The sequence below is a fragment of the Antennarius striatus genome, chromosome 5, assembly GCF_040054535.1.
Source record: "Antennarius striatus isolate MH-2024 chromosome 5, ASM4005453v1, whole genome shotgun sequence".
NCBI lineage: Eukaryota > Metazoa > Chordata > Actinopteri > Lophiiformes > Antennariidae > Antennarius > Antennarius striatus.
In genome coordinates this window covers 19,640,001-19,650,000 of record NC_090780.1, presented here as the reverse complement: position 1 = coordinate 19,650,000, position 10,000 = coordinate 19,640,001, and the positions used below count along the sequence as shown (strand labels likewise).

The 10,000-nt window shown below is 39.5% G+C and overlaps 1 protein-coding gene and 23 non-coding genes across 27 annotated transcripts in view; 23 read left to right on the top strand and 1 right to left on the bottom strand.

The window, feature by feature from the left end:
* Positions 1-10,000, bottom strand: part of eogt (EGF domain-specific O-linked N-acetylglucosamine (GlcNAc) transferase) — a 33,096-nt gene that overhangs the window by 9,742 nt on the left and 13,354 nt on the right. The window lies entirely within an intron of this gene.
* Positions 238-309, top strand: trnae-cuc (transfer RNA glutamic acid (anticodon CUC)). The gene has a single exon. It is a non-coding gene; the product is annotated as a tRNA-Glu (tRNA).
* trnae-uuc (transfer RNA glutamic acid (anticodon UUC)) lies at positions 730-801 on the top strand. The gene has a single exon. It is a non-coding gene; the product is annotated as a tRNA-Glu (tRNA).
* Positions 1,104-1,175, top strand: trnae-cuc (transfer RNA glutamic acid (anticodon CUC)). Its single transcript has one exon. It is a non-coding gene; the product is annotated as a tRNA-Glu (tRNA).
* Positions 1,594-1,665, top strand: trnae-uuc (transfer RNA glutamic acid (anticodon UUC)). The gene has a single exon. It is a non-coding gene; the product is annotated as a tRNA-Glu (tRNA).
* trnae-cuc (transfer RNA glutamic acid (anticodon CUC)) lies at positions 1,969-2,040 on the top strand. Its single transcript has one exon. It is a non-coding gene; the product is annotated as a tRNA-Glu (tRNA).
* Positions 2,461-2,532, top strand: trnae-uuc (transfer RNA glutamic acid (anticodon UUC)). The gene has a single exon. It is a non-coding gene; the product is annotated as a tRNA-Glu (tRNA).
* On the top strand, positions 2,835-2,906 carry trnae-cuc (transfer RNA glutamic acid (anticodon CUC)). Its single transcript has one exon. It is a non-coding gene; the product is annotated as a tRNA-Glu (tRNA).
* trnae-uuc (transfer RNA glutamic acid (anticodon UUC)) lies at positions 3,324-3,395 on the top strand. Its single transcript has one exon. It is a non-coding gene; the product is annotated as a tRNA-Glu (tRNA).
* trnae-cuc (transfer RNA glutamic acid (anticodon CUC)) lies at positions 3,698-3,769 on the top strand. The gene has a single exon. It is a non-coding gene; the product is annotated as a tRNA-Glu (tRNA).
* trnae-uuc (transfer RNA glutamic acid (anticodon UUC)) lies at positions 4,188-4,259 on the top strand. The gene has a single exon. It is a non-coding gene; the product is annotated as a tRNA-Glu (tRNA).
* Positions 4,563-4,634, top strand: trnae-cuc (transfer RNA glutamic acid (anticodon CUC)). Its single transcript has one exon. It is a non-coding gene; the product is annotated as a tRNA-Glu (tRNA).
* trnae-uuc (transfer RNA glutamic acid (anticodon UUC)) lies at positions 5,041-5,112 on the top strand. Its single transcript has one exon. It is a non-coding gene; the product is annotated as a tRNA-Glu (tRNA).
* On the top strand, positions 5,415-5,486 carry trnae-cuc (transfer RNA glutamic acid (anticodon CUC)). The gene has a single exon. It is a non-coding gene; the product is annotated as a tRNA-Glu (tRNA).
* trnae-uuc (transfer RNA glutamic acid (anticodon UUC)) lies at positions 5,905-5,976 on the top strand. Its single transcript has one exon. It is a non-coding gene; the product is annotated as a tRNA-Glu (tRNA).
* On the top strand, positions 6,279-6,350 carry trnae-cuc (transfer RNA glutamic acid (anticodon CUC)). Its single transcript has one exon. It is a non-coding gene; the product is annotated as a tRNA-Glu (tRNA).
* trnae-uuc (transfer RNA glutamic acid (anticodon UUC)) lies at positions 6,772-6,843 on the top strand. The gene has a single exon. It is a non-coding gene; the product is annotated as a tRNA-Glu (tRNA).
* Positions 7,147-7,218, top strand: trnae-cuc (transfer RNA glutamic acid (anticodon CUC)). The gene has a single exon. It is a non-coding gene; the product is annotated as a tRNA-Glu (tRNA).
* Positions 7,637-7,708, top strand: trnae-uuc (transfer RNA glutamic acid (anticodon UUC)). Its single transcript has one exon. It is a non-coding gene; the product is annotated as a tRNA-Glu (tRNA).
* trnae-cuc (transfer RNA glutamic acid (anticodon CUC)) lies at positions 8,012-8,083 on the top strand. Its single transcript has one exon. It is a non-coding gene; the product is annotated as a tRNA-Glu (tRNA).
* On the top strand, positions 8,502-8,573 carry trnae-uuc (transfer RNA glutamic acid (anticodon UUC)). The gene has a single exon. It is a non-coding gene; the product is annotated as a tRNA-Glu (tRNA).
* On the top strand, positions 8,877-8,948 carry trnae-cuc (transfer RNA glutamic acid (anticodon CUC)). The gene has a single exon. It is a non-coding gene; the product is annotated as a tRNA-Glu (tRNA).
* Positions 9,367-9,438, top strand: trnae-uuc (transfer RNA glutamic acid (anticodon UUC)). The gene has a single exon. It is a non-coding gene; the product is annotated as a tRNA-Glu (tRNA).
* Positions 9,742-9,813, top strand: trnae-cuc (transfer RNA glutamic acid (anticodon CUC)). The gene has a single exon. It is a non-coding gene; the product is annotated as a tRNA-Glu (tRNA).

The window sequence follows — 10,000 nt, the reverse complement described above, 5'->3', positions numbered from 1 at the left end:
CTGCAAGTGTTGTGTAACATTATGATCATTATAAATATATCCTTTCATGTGACGAAAGATAAGGCTACGTCTCCCTTCCAGCTTGGTATTTCTTCTCAGGGTTGATTTAAGACCTGTCTAAATTTAAAACTGACTTTTGGTCACTGACACTTTCAAGGTTTAGGATGGAAAACATTTTTGTCACATTTACAAATTTTTACTCGCAAGTGTAGGTCAACAATTCTCATGTGCATCATGTCCCTGGTGGTCTAGTGGTTAGGACTCGGCGCTCTCACCGCCGCGGCCCGGGTTCGATTCCCGGTCAGGGAAAGTTTATATTAGATATTCTCAAAATATCAATTGATGTAAGCTAAATCAATTTATCCTGCAACTGAAATACTGTACACTGTCTTAATTTACATTTTGATTTTTGTGTTGCTTGTGTCAATTTCAAGTTTTAGGATGGAAAACATCAACTGATCTAAGCTAAATCACTTCATCTCTGTGCAAAATTATGCTACAAGTGTTATGTTATGATCACCACAAATATATCCTTTCATGGCATGAAACATGAGGCAATGTCTCCCTTCCGACTTGGTATTTCTTCAGGGGGTTGATTTTAGACCTGTCTTGATTTAAATCAGGTTTTGTGGTCCCCAACAGTTTCTAGGTTTAGGATGGAAAACATTCTCGTCAAATTTAAAATTTTTTACTCCCAACTGTAGGTGGACAATTCCCATGTGGGTCACGTCCCTGGTGGTCTAGTGGTTAGGATTCGGCGCTTTCACCGCCGCGGTCCGGGTTCGATTCCCGGTCAGGGAACACTTACATTACATTGAAAGATCAACTAATCTAAGCCAAGTCAGTTTGTCTCATACTAAAAATTCCCTGCAAGTGTTGTGTAACATTATGATCATTATAAATATATCCTTTCATGTGACGAAAGACAAGGCAACGTCTCCCTTCCAGCTTGGTATTTCTTCTCAGGGTTGATTTAAGACCTGTCTAAATTTAAAACTGACTTTTGGTCACTGACACTTTCAAGGTTTAGGATGGAAAACATTTTTGTCAATTTACAAATTTTTACTCGCAAGTGTAGGTCAACAATTCTCGTGTGCATCATGTCCCTGGTGGTCTAGTGGTTAGGATTCGGCGCTCTCACCGCCGCGGCCCGGGTTCCATTCCCGGTCAGGGAAAGTTTATATTAGATATTCTCAAAATATCAATTGATGTAAGCTAAATCAATTTATCCTGAAACTGATATACTGTACACTGTCTTAATTTACATTTTGATTTTTGTTGCCTGTGTCAATTTCAAGTTTTAGGATGGAAAATATCAACTGATCTAAGCTAAATCACTTCATCTCTCTGCAAAATTATGCTACAAGTGTTATGTTATGATCACCACAAATATATCCTTTCATGGCATGAAACATGAGGCAATGTCTCCCTTCCGACTTGGTATTTCTTCAGGGGGTTGATTTTAGACCTGTCTTGATTTAAATCAGGTTTTGTGGTCCCCAACAGTTTCTAGGTTTAGGATGGAAAACATTCTCGTCAAATTTAAAAATTTTTACTCCCAACTGTAGGTGGACAATTCCCGTGTGGGTCACGTCCCTGGTGGTCTAGTGGTTAGGATTCGGCGCTTTCACCGCCGCGGTCCGGGTTCGATTCCCGGTCAGGGAACACTTACATTACATTGAATGATCAACTAATCTAAGCCAAGTCAGTTTGTCTCATACTAAAAATACCCTGCAAGTGTTGTGTAACATTATGATCATTATAAATATATCCTTTCATGTGACGAAAGATAAGGCTACGTCTCCCTTCCAGCTTGGTATTTCTTCTCAGGGTTGATTTAAGACCTGTCTAAATTTAAAACTGACTTTTGGTCACTGACACTTTCAAGGTTTAGGATGGAAAACATTTTTGTCACATTTACAAATTTTTACTCGCAAGTGTAGGTCAACAATTCTCATGTGCATCATGTCCCTGGTGGTCTAGTGGTTAGGATTCGGCGCTCTCACCGCCGCGGCCCGTGTTCGATTCCCGGTCAGGGAAAGTTTATATTAGATATTCTCAAAATATCAATTGATGTAAGCTAAATCAATTTATCCTGCAACTGAAATACTGTACACTGTCTTAATTTACATTTTGATTTTTGTGTTGCTTGTGTCAATTTCAAGTTTTAGGATGGAAAACATCAACTGATCTAAGCTAAATCACTTCATCTCTCTGCAAAATTATGCTACAAGTGTTATGTTATGATCACCACAAATATATCCTTTCATGGCATGAAACATGAGGCAATGTCTCCCTTCCGACTTGGTATTTCTTCAGGGGGTTGATTTTAGACCTGTCTTGATTTAAATCAGGTTTTGTGGTCCCCAACAGTTTCTAGGTTTAGGATGGAAAACATTCTCGTCAAATTTAAAAATTTTTACTCCCAACTGTAGGTGGACAATTCCCATGTGGGTCACGTCCCTGGTGGTCTAGTGGTTAGGATTCGGCGCTTTCACCGCTGCGGTCCGGGTTCGATTCCCGGTCAGGGAACACTTACATTACATTGAAAGATCAACTAATCTAAGCCAAGTCAGTTTGTCTCATACTAAAAATACCCTGCAAGTGTTGTGTAACATTATGATCATTATAAATATATCCTTTCATGTGACGAAAGATAAGGCAACGTCTCCCTTCCAGCTTGGTATTTCTTCTCAGGGTTGATTTAAGACCTGTCTAAATTTAAAACTGACTTTTGGTCACTGACACTTTCAAGGTTTAGGATGGAAAACATTTTTGTCAATTTACAAATTTTTACTCGCAAGTGTAGGCCAACAATTCTCGTGTGCATCATGTCCCTGGTGGTCTAGTGGTTAGGATTTGGCGCTCTCACCGCCGCGGCCCGGGTTCCATTCCCGGTCAGGGAAAGTTTATATTAGATATTCTCAAAATATCAATTGATGTAAGCTAAATCAATTTATCCTGAAACTGAAATACTGTACACTGTCTTAATTTACATTTTGATTTTTGTTGCCTGTGTCAATTTCAAGTTTTAGGATGGAAAATATCAACTGATCTAAGCTAAATCACTTCATCTCTGTGCAAAATTATGCTACAAGTGTTATGTTATGATCACCACAAATATATCCTTTCATGGCATGAAACATGAGGCAATGTCTCCCTTCCGACTTGGTATTTCTTCAGGGGGTTGATTTTAGAACTGTCTTTATTTAAATCAGGTTTTCTGGTCCCCAACAGTTTCTAGGTTTAGGATGGAAAACATTCTCGTCAAATTTACAAATTTTACTGTGAACTGTAGGTGGACAATTCCCGTGTGGGTCACGTCCCTGGTGGTCTAGTGGTTAGGATTCGGCGCTTTCACCGCCGCGGCCCGGGTTCGATTCCCGGTCAGGGAACACTTACATTACATTGAAAGATCAACTAATCTAAGCCAAGTCAGTTTGTCTCATACTAAAAATACCCTGCAAGTGTTGTGTAACATTATGATCATTATAAATATATCCTTTCATGTGACGAAAGATAAGGCAACGTCTCCCTTCCAGCTTGGTATTTCTTCTCAGGGTTGATTTAAGACCTGTCTAAATTTAAAACTGACTTTTGGTCACTGACACTTTCAAGGTTTAGGATGGAAAACATTTTTGTCAATTTACAAATTTTTACTCGCAAGTGTAGGTCAACAATTCTGGTGTGCATCATGTCCCTGGTGGTCTAGTGGTTAGGATTCGGCGCTCTCACCGCCGCGGCCCGGGTTCCATTCCCGGTCAGGGAAAGTTTATATTAGATATTCTCAAAATATCAATTGATGTAAGCTAAATCCATTTATCCTGCAACTGAAATACTGTACACTGTCTTAATTTACATTTAGATTTTTGTTGCCTGTGTCAATTTCAAGTTTTAGGATGGAAAATATCAACTGATCTAAGCTAAATCACTTCATCTCTCTGCAAAATTATGCTACAAGTGTTGTGTTATGATCACCACAAATATATCCTTTCATGGCATGAAACATGAGGCAATGTCTCCCTTCCGACTTGGTATTTCTTCAGGGGGTTGATTTTAGACCTGTCTTGATTTAAATCAGGTTTTGTGGTCCCCAACAGTTTCTAGGTTTAGGATGGAAAACATTCTCGTCAAATTTAAAAATTTTTACTCCCAACTGTAGGTGGACAATTCCCGTGTGGGTCACGTCCCTGGTGGTCTAGTGGTTAGGATTCGGCGCTTTCACCGCCGCGGTCCGGGTTCGATTCCCGGTCAGGGAACACTTACATTACATTGAAAGATCAACTAATCTAAGCCAAGTCAGTTTGTCTCATACTAAAAATACCCTGCAAGTGTTGTGTAACATTATGATCATTATAAATATATCCTTTCATGTGACGAAAGATAAGGCAACGTCTCCCTTCCAGCTTGGTATTTCTTCTCAGGGTTGATTTAAGACCTGTCTAAATTTAAAACTGACTTTTGGTCACTGACACTTTCAAGGTTTAGAATGGAAAACATTTTTGTCACATTTACAAATTTTTACTCGCAAGTGTAGGTCAACAATTCTCATGTGCATCATGTCCCTGGTGGTCTAGTGGTTAGGATTCGGCGCTCTCACCGCCGCGGCCCGGGTTCGATTCCCGGTCAGGGAAAGTTTATATTAGATATTCTCAAAATATCAATTGATGTAAGCTAAATCAATTTATACTGTACACTGTCTTAATTTACATTTTGATTTTTGTGTTGCTTGTGTCAATTTCAAGTTTTAGGATGGAAAACATCAACTGATCTAAGCTAAATCACTTCATCTCTGTGCAAAATTATGCTACAAGTGTTATGTTATGATCACCACAAATATATCCTTTCATGGCATGAAACATGAGGCAATGTCTCCCTTCCGACTTGGTATTTCTTCAGGGGGTTGATTTTAGACCTGTCTTGATTTAAATCAGGTTTTGTGGTCCCCAACAGTTTCTAGGTTTAGGATGGAAAACATTCTCGTCAAATTTAAAATTTTTTACTCCCAACTGTAGGTGGACAATTCCCATGTGGGTCACGTCCCTGGTGGTCTAGTGGTTAGGATTCGGCGCTTTCACCGCCGCGGTCCGGGTTCGATTCCCGGTCAGGGAACACTTACATTACATTGAAAGATCAACTAATCTAAGCCAAGTCAGTTTGTCTCATACTAAAAATACCCTGCAAGTGTTGTGTAACATTATGATCATTATAAATATATCCTTTCATGTGACGAAAGACAAGGCAACGTCTCCCTTCCAGCTTGGTATTTCTTCTCAGGGTTGATTTAAGACCTGTCTAAATTTAAAACTGACTTTTGGTCACTGACACTTTCAAGGTTTAGGATGGAAAACATTTTTGTCAATTTACAAATTTTTACTCGCAAGTGTAGGTCAACAATTCTCGTGTGCATCATGTCCCTGGTGGTCTAGTGGTTAGGATTCGGCGCTCTCACCGCCGCGGCCCGGGTTCCATTCCCGGTCAGGGAAAGTTTATATTAGATATTCTCAAAATATCAATTGATGTAAGCTAAATCAATTTATCCTGAAACTGATATACTGTACACTGTCTTAATTTACATTTTGATTTTTGTTGCCTGTGTCAATTTCAAGTTTTAGGATGGAAAATATCAACTGATCTAAGCTAAATCACTTCATCTCTCTGCAAAATTATGCTACAAGTGTTATGTTATGATCACCACAAATATATCCTTTCATGGCATGAAACATGAGGCAACGTCTCCCTTCCGACTTGGTATTTCTTCAGGGGGTTGATTTTAGACCTGTCTTGATTTAAATCAGGTTTTGTGGTCCCCAACAGTTTCTAGGTTTAGGATGGAAAACATTCTCGTCAAATTTAAAATTTTTTACTCCCAACTGTAGGTGGACAATTCCCATGTGGGTCACGTCCCTGGTGGTCTAGTGGTTAGGATTCGGCGCTTTCACCGCCGCGGCCCGGGTTCGATTCCCGGTCAGGGAACACTTACATTACATTGAAAGATCAACTAATCTAAGCCAAGTCAGTTTGTCTCATACTAAAAATACCCTGCAAGTGTTGTGTAACATTATGATCATTATAAATATATCCTTTCATGTGACGAAAGATAAGGCAACGTCTCCCTTCCAGCTTGGTATTTCTTCTCAGGGTTGATTTAAGACCTGTCTAAATTTAAAACTGACTTTTGGTCACTGACACTTTCAAGGTTTAGGATGGAAAACATTTTTGTCAATTTACAAATTTTTACTCGCAAGTGTAGGTCAACAATTCTGGTGTGCATCATGTCCCTGGTGGTCTAGTGGTTAGGATTCGGCGCTCTCACCGCCGCGGCCCGGGTTCCATTCCCGGTCAGGGAAAGTTTATATTAGATATTCTCAAAATATCAATTGATGTAAGCTAAATCAATTTATCCTGCAACTGAAATACTGTACACTGTCTTAATTTACATTTTGATTTTTGTGTTGCTTGTGTCAATTTCAAGTTTTAGGATGGAAAACATCAACTGATCTAAGCTAAATCACTTCATCTCTCTGCAAAAATTTGGCTACAAGTGTTATGTTATGATCACCACAAATATATCCTTTCATGGCATGAAACATGAGGCAATGTCTCCCTTCCGACTTGGTATTTCTTCAGGGGGTTGATTTTAGACCTTTCTTGATTTAAATCAGGTTTTGTGGTCCCCAACAGTTTCTAGGTTTAGGATGGAATACATTCTCGTCAAATTTAAAATTTTTTACTCCCAACTGTAGGTGGACAATTCCCGTGTGGGTCACGTCCCTGGTGGTCTAGTGGTTAGGATTCGGCGCTTTCACCGCCGCGGTCCGGGTTCGATTCCCGGTCAGGGAACACTTACATTACATTGAAAGATCAACTAATCTAAGCCAAGTCAGTTTGTCTCATACTAAAAATACCCTGCAAGTGTTGTGTAACATTATGATCATTATAAATATATCCTTTCATGTGACGAAAGATAAGGCAACGTCTCCCTTCCAGCTTGGTATTTCTTCTCAGGGTTGATTTAAGACCTGTCTAAATTTAAAACTGACTTTTGGTCACTGACACTTTCAAGGTTTAGGATGGAAAACATTTTTGTCACATTTACAAATTTTTACTCGCAAGTGTAGGTCAACAATTCTCATGTGCATCATGTCCCTGGTGGTCTAGTGGTTAGGATTCGGCGCTCTCACCGCCGCGGCCTGGGTTCGATTCCCGGTCAGGGAAAGTTTATGTTAGACATTCTCAAAATATCAATTGATGTAAGCTAAATCAATTTATCCTGCAACTGAAATACTGTACACTGTCTTAATTTACATTTTGATTTTTGTTGCCTGTGTCAATTTCAAGTTTTAGGATGGAAAATATCAACTGATCTAAGCTAAATCACTTCATCTCTCTGCAAAATTATGCTACAAGTGTTATGTTATGATCACCACAAATATATCCTTTCATGGCATGAAACATGAGGCAATGTCTCCCTTCCGACTTGGTATTTCTTCAGGGGGTTGATTTTAGACCTGTCTTGATTTAAATCAGGTTTTCTGGTCCCCAACAGTTTCTAGGTTTAGGATGGAAAACATTCCCGTCAAATTTACAAATTTTTACTCCCAACTGTAGGTGGACAATTCCCGTTTGGGTCACGTCCCTGGTGGTCTAGTGGTTAGGATTCGGCGCTTTCACCGCCGCGGTCCGGGTTCGATTCCCGGTCAGGGAACACTTACATTACATTGAAAGATCAACTAATCTAAGCCAAGTCAGTTTGTCTCATACTAAAAATACCCTGCAAGTGTTGTGTAACATTATGATCATTATAAATATATCCTTTCATGTGACGAAAGATAAGGCAACGTCTCCCTTCCAGCTTGGTATTTCTTCTCAGGGTTGATTTAAGACCTGTCTAAATTTAAAACTGACTTTTGGTCACTGACACTTTCAAGGTTTAGGATGGAAAACATTTTTGTCACATTTACAAATTTTTACTCGCAAGTGTAGGTCAACAATTCTCGTGTGCATCATGTCCCTGGTGGTCTAGTGGTTAGGATTCGGCGCTCTCACCGCCGCGGCCCGGGTTCGATTCCCGGTCAGGGAAAGTTTATATTAGATATTCTCAAAATATCAATTGATGTAAGCTAAATCCATTTATCCTGCAACTGAAATACTGTACACTGTCTTAATTTACATTTGGATTTTTGTTGCCTGTGTCAATTTCAAGTTTTAGGATGGAAAATATCAACTGATCTAAGCTAAATCACTTCATCTCTCTGCAAAATTATGCTACAAGTGTTATGTTATGATCACCACAAATATATCCTTTCATGGCATGAAACATGAGGCAATGTCTCCCTTCCGACTTGGTATTTCTTCAGGGGGTTGATTTTAGACCTGTCTTGATTTAAATCAGGTTTTGTGGTCCCCAACAGTTTCTAGGTTTAGGATGGAATACATTCTCGTCAAATTTACACATTTTTACTCCCAACTGTAGGTGGACAATTCCTATGTGGGTCACGTCCCTGGTGGTCTAGTGGTTAGGATTCGGCGCTTTCACCGCCGCGGTCCGGGTTCGATTCCCGGTCAGGGAACACTTACATTACATTGAAAGATCAACTAATCTAAGCCAAGTCAGTTTGTCTCATACTAAAAATACCCTGCAAGTGTTGTGTAACATTATGATCATTATAAATATATCCTTTCATGTGACGAAAGATAAGGCAACGTCTCCCTTCCAGCTTGGTATTTCTTCTCAGGGTTGATTTAAGACCTGTCTAAATTTAAAACTGACTTTTGGTCACTGACACTTTCAAGGTTTAGGATGGAAAACATTTTTGTCACATTTACAAATTTTTACTCGCAAGTGTAGGTCAACAATTCTCATGTGCATCATGTCCCTGGTGGTCTAGTGGTTAGGATTCGGCGCTCTCACCGCCGCGGCCTGGGTTCGATTCCCGGTCAGGGAAAGTTTATGTTAGACATTCTCAAAATATCAATTGATGTAAGCTAAATCAATTTATCCTGCAACTGAAATACTGTACACTGTCTTAATTTACATTTTGATTTTTGTTGCCTGTGTCAATTTCAAGTTTTAGGATGGAAAATATCAACTGATCTAAGCTAAATCACTTCATCTCTCTGCAAAATTATGCTACAAGTGTTATGTTATGATCACCACAAATATATCCTTTCATGGCATGAAACATGAGGCAATGTCTCCCTTCCGACTTGGTATTTCTTCAGGGGGTTGATTTTAGACCTGTCTTGATTTAAATCAGGTTTTCTGGTCCCCAACAGTTTCTAGGTTTAGGATGGAAAACATTCCCGTCAAATTTACAAATTTTTACTCCCAACTGTAGGTGGACAATTCCCGTGTGGGTCACGTCCCTGGTGGTCTAGTGGTTAGGATTCGGCGCTTTCACCGCCGCGGTCCGGGTTCGATTCCCGGTCAGGGAACACTTACATTACATTGAAAGATCAACTAATCTAAGCCAAGTCAGTTTGTCTCATACTAAAAATACCCTGCAAGTGTTGTGTAACATTATGATCATTATAAATATATCCTTTCATGTGACGAAAGATAAGGCAACGTCTCCCTTCCAGCTTGGTATTTCTTCTCAGGGTTGATTTAAGACCTGTCTAAATTTAAAACTGACTTTTGGTCACTGACACTTTCAAGGTTTAGGATGGAAAACATTTTTGTCACATTTACAAATTTTTACTCGCAAGTGTAGGTCAACAATTCTCATGTGCATCATGTCCCTGGTGGTCTAGTGGTTAGGATTCGGCGCTCTCACCGCCGCGGCCTGGGTTCGATTCCCGGTCAGGGAAAGTTTATGTTAGACATTCTCAAAATATCAATTGATGTAAGCTAAATCAATTTATCCTGCAACTGAAATACTGTACACTGTCCTAATTTACATTTTGATTTTTGTTGCCTGTGTCAATTTCAAGTTTTAGGATGGAAAATATCAACTGATCTAAGCTAAATCACTTCATCTCTCTGCAAAATTATGCT